Below are 10386 nucleotides of genomic sequence, written 5' to 3' on the forward strand. Positions count from 1 at the left end.
GGGAGCACGAAATCACTCTGACTCTGTCTCACAAAAGCTCAAATATCTCATAATATGAAATTCCTTTGCTTACACCGTTTCCTCTATGTGAAACTAGACTCAATAAGATTTAATTTAATACTTTATTTAAACTCTAATTCGACTTCCACAATTTTTTATGGGTTTTCAAATTCGAACTACTATTGTTGTCCAAAACTATTTTAATGCAACAAAATGATAAGATTGCCATAAAAATTATTCACATATGAATCACTCATTCATTTGCATTCTTACCATAAATCCATTTCATTTCACATGTCAACCACATGTTCGTGGGTTTCGATTACGTACCTGTGCTATCTCTTAGCACAACCACTCTTCCAAACATGACAATCATATATATATAGTAAGAACTTTTAATTCATTTCTCATATTAATCCCATTGAATTTCTTAGAATCTCGATGGATGTCCCATTTACCGTCAATCCGTATAAGTGATCATTTCAAGTATGCACTCCCGTGAACCTCGCATCCTACAGCGAGATTACCGGTCCGGGCTAAATCCCCCTTAGTATAAGCTCATAGAGTAAATGTCGGGATTACCAGTCCAGGCTAAATCCCCTACAACGACAAATCCTCCAATAAGCTCGAATCTGAATTACTAGTCCAGACTAAATTTAGACCCTAAATCAGATTACCCATCCGGGCTAAATCCATATTGTAGACATATTCTTCGGGAGGCTAGATCACTTTAGGAGCACCCGTCCAGGCTAGATCATTTTTACCTTCAATTCATTTCTAGAAATCCATCGATTATCCTTTTCATTCATCCGGGATTTTCTTCCTCTTTTTATCAATTACATCATTGTTTCATAAATTTCTTATACAATAGGCATTCAATCCATACTCACATCAACAACATACAATTCAAGCATTTAAGAATATAATTCATCATGTTAATAAAACATTATAACATGATACATTATTGCATTAACCAAGTTAACATTTATCATAAAATTATCAAGTAAGCATTCAAAAGCATTATGTTCACAATATATTCACTATCATAAAGCAAGTCATCATTACATGAACTATCAAACATTTCATGCATTAGTAGTCATGTACCATTATTATCACAAGTTTCATGTACCATTCCTACATAGCATTTTCTCACATTATAAATTCATTCCATCACCTTTTCAATATACTTATCATACAATTTATGCCTTATTAACAACTAATTTAATCATTAAGTAACATTGTACTATTATTAACACACGAACTTACCTCGAATATGGATATGGCAAATTTACCATTTTAGTTTATAACCTTGTATTTTCCCGATTTAAGCCCAAATCTCGATTTTCTTGATCTATCATTTCAAATTTATAGCCTATTTAGAACTCACATTATTCAAATTTACCCAAAAATCATATTTTGATAAATTTACAATTTTGCCCCTAAACTTTTACATATTTGCAATTTAGTCCCTAAGCTCGTAAAATGAAATGTATTCAATTTCTTGATTATCCAAGCCTAGCCAACCCATATTCAAGCTTATGGTAGCCCACATTGCTCATTAAAACAAATTTTTAGTTACCTATTTTACTCCTTTTTCAATTTAGTCCTTTTTAGGCTTTTTCATGAAAAATCACTTAGTAAAAGGTGTTAAACACACTCCAATCTTTCATATTATTCCATTATCAAAATACTAGCATTTCATGCATGGTTAAATTTTTTAAACATAAATATTCGCTCAAAATAATGATAGAAATGAATAGGTCATGTTACCGGGACTTCAAAAAATGCATAGAACGTTAAAAACGGGGCTCGGGATAACTTACTATTGAGCTCGGAAGCTTGGAAACCCTAGCCATGGCTCCCCTCTTGATTCACACGGCCATGGGAGGAATATGGACACTAATTTGGCTTTTATTTTGTCTTTTAGTTCATTTTACCCCTAAATAACCAAAATGCCCTTTTTACTAATCTTTCAAATTTTACCCATCCAAGGCCATTTTTGTCCAAATTTTTAAAACTTGGTAAAATTACTCTTTAAGGACCCCTAATTAATAATCTAATTCAATTTCATGCAAATTTCTTCTAGAACACAAGTTTTACATATTATTCGATTTAGTCCTTAAAGTCTAATTAAACACTTTTCACATAAAATTTCCTCATGAAATTTTCACAAAAACATAGAGACATATCACAGACCTTATAATAATCATAAAATAATTATTACCATCTCGGATCTGTGCTCTCAAAACCACTGTTCCGACTAGGCCCTAATTCGGGATGTTACATTTCTCTCCCATTTAGGGATTTTCGTCCTCAAAAATCTTACCAGGAATGTGGAATTGGTTTTCACTTAGATCTCTCAATCTCATAATTGATGCCAAAGAACTTTCGTTCAGGTTGTTCCTTCAATACGTCTCTTTTTATTTTCTCATACTAGTATCATAGGCGGCTCATTACTATGCCACACATCGGCTAAATTTCAACCTCTATTTGAGAGTGTTCAAATACACAAAGGTCAGATCCATGTCATCATAATTCAATTACTCACATGCTTGAATCTTTTCAATTTCGAATAATGAACTAGTCAGTCATCTTGGCCTTATACTCTTTAAAACCTTTTTACAATTCGTTTGTTTTCCAACTCCACTCTCACTTGTCTTTAAATTCCAAAACCTCCTTTAGCTTTCCCAAGATATCAAGATGTAGAACCCAGATATCAATCTGATTAGTGGAGATTAAAATTCCAAGATATCCAACAATTATAAAGACACAGAATTCCATGAATTTGGTGAGCAGACATTCGGGCATACCAGCATAATTTACAAATCTCATAACATTTAACAACACGCTACATATCACTTTCCTCTTTCAAGGACAGGAATAATCCAGACAAGAAAATCCATATTAACTTTCTCTATTTCCATTCTAATGCCTAAAAGGAAAAAATAATTCTGGTGATGCTTGCTATACATCCTCAAACTTTCAACATATCAAGAATTTATACTCAAAGGTCAACAATGATCATTTCATAATCTTTTTATACTTAGATCTTTCTATTGTATCCAAGTCTTCTAAGAAACATACACTTCTTAATCAAACTATTAGTCTTTTTACCCGTGAAGAAATAAAGTCTTATTCTCAAGCATGAACATCTCATTAAATACTAAACATATATTCCACATAGACTGAACAGTCAAGTTGACCTTATTCATCCGTAATTGATATTTCAAGAAATCCTCTCTTCTAGTCAACAGAACGATTCAACATGCATCATTCCAAATTCACTCATCATGCTAATCAAAGACCATAACAAATGCATTAGCATAAGTAATACTGATACCTCAATTGAATACATTAACTCTGAATAACTTACTTGAGAAAAGAAATCCACCATACAAATTGGGACTTGAAGGTATAGTCATACTTGTTCTATATATATATCAATCATAAGCTGGAGGTCATGCTCTAAATGCAAGCCATGATCGACAACTTACAAGATAAAAATAACCAAAAAACCAAGATAGAGAAATCTGAGACGGAAAATCCCAGAATAAAGAAATCCAAGATAAAGAAATCCATGATAAGGAAATCCAAATTACAATACTGCATCAAAAGACCAAGAACAAGACTCATAAGAAAATATGAAAGATTTCAATGGTTCCTTAGAGAAAAGAAATCCAGAAGAAAATATCATTCTGACAACCAAAGATAGATTCAACAAGAATTATATACCTTCTCATATACATATTGGACAAATCAACTATTAGAAGAAACCAAATCATAGCATCATACACACTTTCTCATCAATTCCCAATAGACGAAAGGTAATAGAATACCAAAAAGAAATAGGATCATGTAGATTATGTATCAATCAGGCTGACAATGCCTTTGTCTATCATTAAGATCAGGAAACATCTCCATATTACAAAAATTCATCAGAGAATGTACAACCACTACAACAAATTTCTAGAAATAAATGGACTCATAAAGTGCCTTAAAAGATACAGGCATCATCTACTCACTATAATTACCATACCCAAACATCTCGCATTTCGAACCTTATTCCTTTAACTATTTTCTGCATCAAAATTTCCATATCATTCTTTTCACTAAAGGAGATCAACTCTTGAGGGAATTTCAATCAATACATTTCTCGATGTCATACTAGGATAGATCGTTTTACCAAAATTAACCTTTTTCACTAACTGCGATGTTGCAAAAATTAAATAATCTTTCGGTCAATCCCATATCTTTCTAGCTCATGTCTGTACTTATTAACCCATTCTCAATCTCTAATCATGCTTATAACCATTCTATCACTGAACTCTTTGGTTTCTCACCCGAGAACTCATTCAACACAAATCTCAGGAATTTCCATTATAAAACACCACTTTGGTAAGGGGGAGGGAGCCGTAGGCCCCATAACTCGACTCTCATATACATATACATGTAACACAATTTTCATCATCATATCAATCATCACAATCATGTTATTTATTTTGGGTAAACTAACTTTCATATTGATTTTACGCCCACTTTCTAGTTATCTCATTTTAACAAGTATACTTATGCATGCATTCCATGTTTTCTGGATAACTTTACTTATTTATTCATTTAATCATACAAGTCATGCACATGATATCATATAAGGGCCAATAAACATGGATAAGCTTATCACAATCTATTCTTTTACCTCGTACACCATCATTTAGACATATCATTACAATCATATAAATCAATCCAAGCAATTTAACACATTTACTTAAACTATACGAGCTTATCAACCATAATCTTTCATATAAGCGCACGTGAATATTCATTCCATCTATATCTTTGGTAAGCTACTTAAACACATGCATTTACTCGAGCAACCACGTACATCATGGAATTATCAATCAATCACAGGTAAGGTCATTATGCCATATAATCCTTTATCTCATTTCAATAATTCCTTGCAATCCATCAAATTTTAATATCCAATCAGGACTATGACATTTTATCCATAACAGGGTATTATGAATCTTATTCGTAACTTTCCAAGTTTCAACTTCTCATAACTACGCTTTACTCAAATACCCCTTTATCACAATCAATATGGTCGGATGTAGCTCGGTTGGATAGTACCTTTGTCTAAACAAAGTGGCTATCATACGCGTCGAAAAACATCACACTATCTCAGATCAGTGGCATGTATAGCTAGACTCTCAAACATATGCTAGGTTAGTCTCAGAACCGACTAAAATATAGCTCTAATACCACTAAATGTAACATCCTCTACCGTGTCCAACGCGAGGATAGGATACAACGCATTACCGGACTTAAACGCAAGCAATCATGCAAACCAAGCCATAAAATTTCATTTATTTTTTGAAACATTGAATCACATGCACATAGTCTCTTATTTGGGTCTACGAAAACCAAAACATACTTTAGAAAAGGCTCGGGACTAAATTGGGAACTTTGAAAAGTTCTGGAAAAACTTAGAAATATTTCTCATGAAATAGGGTCACACGCACGTGTGCCATCAACATGCCCGTTTCCTTAGGCCGTGTGACTCTCTGTTTATGATGTCATCAAACAAATTAAACCACACGGCAGGCCACACGCCCGTGACACCAAGCTATGTCCCTCATATAGTTGAGACACACAGCCATGTCTCAACCCGTGTAGTCAATACTTAGGCTATTTTCCAAGCCTTCATGTTACCCATAAACCCTTACAACCTTATACACATTAAAGCCACAAATCATGGCATCACTTTAGTGATTAAACACTCTTTATCAAGACATATTCATAACATTTACATGTCCTCTTACATGTAATGCATCTACTTATGAAATGCCAAGATTAGATTCCTTAATTCACATTGATAAGACTTGTCATATTGATGACCACTTTTACCATTATATTACGGTTACTAACTTATCCATTGAGCACTCATGTTCAACCATTACCACATTATTTTTATAACGTACAATTGCTTCATGACTATGACCACCTCAACTGGTCATAGAGCATACATCCAACACACATATCATACTACCAAACATGCATGTTAAACAACATATTCAAATCATCCCATCATATGCATTAAAACATGACATGATTAGTGATAAACCGTAAATTATACACATTTTTCCCCATGTTTAATGCATTTTATGATGATTTCTCATTAGAATTTGTGAATTCGATGCTCTTAATGCTTTAATTTCATGTTTTACACTTAGAAGAGCATAGGAGAGCAGAAAGAATGAGAAACAGGCCAAAAACGGAGAAAATGGGCTAAAGTATGAAATCAACACAGCCTGGACCTCTTCACACGGGCAGACCACACAGTCGTGTCAATCTGGCAAAATTGGAGCACGACTCACATGGGCATAGCACACGGCCGTGCCATTCTAACAAGCTCGAACACGGCCTAAAGTAATCGCATACGAGCGTGTCCCTGTCGAGCCCAAGTTAAGTCCAATTCGAAAAAGGCTACTTTTGAGGGCTTCTAGGCATTCCAAAGCCTATAAATACACCCTAGAAGAGGAGAAAAAGGGAGACGGAGAGGAGGGGGTAAGGAATTACCCCAAGGAAGCTGATTAATCCATCTCTGAAGCCGGATTCATCATCAAGACTGAAAATCTCTTCTCAATTTCCCTTCAAGAGTTTTGGGTTTTCTTTATGTTTTGTATTCTTTATTCTTCAGAGATATTTTCTTATTTAGTTATGAACTAAATCTCCTAAATACCTAAGGGGAATGAAACCTAAGACGAATCTTGTTATTATTTTCTGAATCGTATGATAAACATTTAACTTGTTCTTAATTATGTGTTCTTAATTCTTGTTTTGATATCCCAGGATACTGATTCAAGACATGCTCTTATTCAGAGCAGGAATAGACCCTGTCTAAGAGTACTTTTTTCATAATTAAGTGGAGTTGATTGCGCGCCTAGAAATAGGGTGACAAGATTTTGCCTGATTAGGGTGAAACCTAATAAGGGGATCCATAGATCGAGTTAATGCAACCCTAGAGTGTTAATTAGAGAAAAGTCTCGTTTATTCAATTTAGGGATTAGACGTTATTAGTCTTGAATAGGGATAAAACATAACTTAGGGATCTCTACGGAACAAGTTGAATTAATAAATCGTCTAGTTTGGAGCCAGAATAACAAGTAAAGTCTAGATGGATTTTTCCTTAGGTATTGTTTTAAGTCAATATATTTTCCCAAAAGCAATTCCCCAATTATTTTCTCTGTGCGTTCTTAGTTTAGATAATTATTTAATTAAATAAAAACCCCTTTTATTCCTAGGCTAGATAATAAAAAGACAGTCATTACTAGTACTTTTAGTTCCCTTGGGTTCGACAATCAGGTCTTGCTAAAACTATAGTACTGTTCGATAGGTACACTTGCCTACATCGCGATAATAGTTAGTTCAAGAATGAGTAATTATAAATATTTAAAACCTATCATGAAACCTCGCGATCAAGTTTTTTGCGCCGCTGCCAGGGAACTAAGATATTAGGAACGCTCAATTTTTATTACTTTAGCCATTTATTTTTCTTGCAATTTAATTTAATTTTATTATTATTTATTAATTTACTTATTCTTTGTCTTGGTAGGTTTTTATAGATTATGACTAGAGGACACCCGTCGGGACCATTACTTTTTGACGAAGAAATCGATCGTACAGTTCGTAGAAATCAAAGAGAGATAATGCGCAGCTTACGATACACGGAGAATGAGTAATAAGATGATACTCAACCCCTAACCGAAGATACGGCTAAAAACCAAGGCAATCAGCTACCTCTTGCAATTTCGGCTAATCAAAATCCTGCTCCACGCACTATGTATGATTATGCTTAACCTTCTTTAATAGGAACAGAATCTAGCATAGTTCGATTGGCTGTAGCTGCAAATACTTTTGAACTGAAACCTAACACAATTCAAATGATACAGCAGTTTGTTCAGTTTGGTGGTTTGCAGGATGAAGATCCCAACGCTCACTTAGCAAACTTTCTGGAATTTTGCGATACATTTAAAATCAATGGCATTTCTGATGATGCCATTCGTCTTCGGTTATTTCCTTTTTCACTGAGAAACAAAGCTAAACAGTGGTTAAACTCGTTACCACGAGGGTCAATTACTACTTGGGAACAAATGATCGAAAAATTTTTACCAAAATATTTTTCGCGGGCTAAAACGTCTAAATTACGTAATGATATCTCTTCTTTTGTGCAGATGGATTTAGAAACACTTTACGATGCATGGGAGAGATACAAGGACTTACTAAGAAGGTGCCCTCACCATAGGTTACCGCTTTGGCTCCAAATACAAACATTCCACAATGGTCTGAATCCTTTGACTCGGTAAATGGTTGACGCAGCTGCTGGCAGAACCGTCGACAATAAAACACCAGAAGATGCCTATGAGTTTATAAAGGAGATGTCACTGAATAACTATCAGTGGCAAGTTATAAGGACAAAGCCAACGAAAATAGTCGGCGTTTTTAACGTCGACTCAGTTACTATGTTGTCAAATTAGGTAGAACTTCTCAATAAAAAAGATTGATGATTTACTTAGTTCTACGCAGGTACATCCAGTAATGAGGTGTGACTCAAGTGGAGGAGGTGTGCAAACAGAATATCAATCCTTCAATCCCACAACCGAAGAGGAACAAGTCAACTATATGGGTAACAATAACTTTAGATCTCAAAATAACCCATACAGTAATATTTATAATGCAGGTTGGAGGAACCACCCAAATTTCTCCTAGGTGGTCAAGGAAATCAAAAGCCACAAAATCCTCAGGGTTTTCAACAGCCACCTTATCAACAAGAGAAGAAACCGAACCTTGAGAAGATGCTCTCAAAATTCATATCAATGTCAGAAACCCATTTCCAAAATACCAAGACAGCACTTAAAAATCAACAAGCATCGATCCAAGGACTTGAAACTCAGATAGGTCAGCTATCCAAACTAATCTTCAAACGACCACAAGGTAGCTTACCAAGTAATACTTAACCTAACCCAAGGGAACACCTCAACACAATTAGTACTCAAGATAAGGAAGGATTCATTGTGCCTGAGCCAGAATTGATACAAGAAACTGTGGTGAGCAAAGGTAAAAGTGAGTTAAGTCATAACAAAATGGTGAATGAAGAATATAGACCTTGTGTCCCATACCCTAACGCGACAAGGAAAGACCGCTCGGACGAATAATTCTGTAAATTCCTCAAACTTTTGAAAAACTTACATATTAACCTACCGTTTATTGAAGCTTTGTCGCAGATGCCAAATACAATGAAATTTTTAAAAGAGCTTTCAGTAAATAATCGAAAGTTGGATGAAGCATCGCATGTGGAGCTAAATGCAGTCTGCTCAGCTATTCTACAGAATAAGCTACCCCACAAATTGAAAGATCTAGGGAGTTTTACAATTCCTTGTTTAATTGGTAGTTTAGATATAAGTCATGCATTAGCTGATTTAGGGGCTAGTATTAATGTCATGCATTACAAAATGTTTAAGCAACTAGGTCTTGGGAAACCTAAACAAACTAGGATGAGCATTCAATTGGCAGATAAAACTATAAGATTCCCTAGGGGTATTATTGAAGATGTACTCGTGAAAGTAAATAAGTTCATATTCCCCATTGATTTTGTTGTTCTAGACATAGAGGAGGATAATAACACCCCATTGATTTTAAGAAGGCCCTTTTTAGCAACTGCTAAAACAATTATTGATGTTGGCACAGGTGAGCTTACACTTCGTGTGGGAGACGAAACGATCACCCTTCAAGCTCGTAATTCTGGCATCACATCGAACATTGAAGGTAATAGTCCACACAAATCTACTAAAACTGACAATATGACTTTGCAGAAATTAAGCTTCAAAAAAGTTCACGAGCTATGTTCCAGAAATGATAGAGGACACATTCATGAAAAATGAAGGCTACGGATAAAGGAGCTAGACGAATGGTGAGCACAAAAATTGAGAACACATGATAAACCGAAACTACACCAAAACAAGTCCGATACCTCTCCTAATCAACTTAAGGTTGGCAATAAAGTCTTACTAGATGCCGCAGATCCCCACATTGTCACTACCACACCGAATGAGGAAATCCCTCTTACAGTACTCAGTATTTTTCCATTTGGTACGGTAGAGGTGAATCACCCAAAGTTCGACAATTTTAAGGTAAACAACACCCGATTAAAACCTTATTTTGAGGAGATTTTTAGCAGGAATGAGGAATATAAACTCCTCGAACCACCCTGATCATTCACTAGAGAGGTAAGTCGAGCTTAGACTATAAATAAGCACTTCCCAAGAGGCAACTCGAGCACTAACATATTTTTATTTCTTTATTTTTAATTTCTAACACTTTAAATCATTAAAT

General features: G+C 34.9%; 1 non-coding gene across 1 annotated transcript; it reads right to left on the bottom strand.

Annotated features, from left to right (window-relative positions):
- Nucleotides 1-8195: 8195 nt before the first annotated feature.
- On the bottom strand, nucleotides 8196-8302 carry LOC128293403 (small nucleolar RNA R71). Its single transcript, XR_008283585.1, has one exon. It is a non-coding gene; the product is annotated as a small nucleolar RNA R71 (small nucleolar RNA).
- Nucleotides 8303-10386: the final 2084 nt, after the last annotated feature.

Source organism: Gossypium arboreum, chromosome 5, assembly GCF_025698485.1.
Source record: "Gossypium arboreum isolate Shixiya-1 chromosome 5, ASM2569848v2, whole genome shotgun sequence".
Taxonomy (NCBI): domain Eukaryota; kingdom Viridiplantae; phylum Streptophyta; class Magnoliopsida; order Malvales; family Malvaceae; genus Gossypium; species Gossypium arboreum.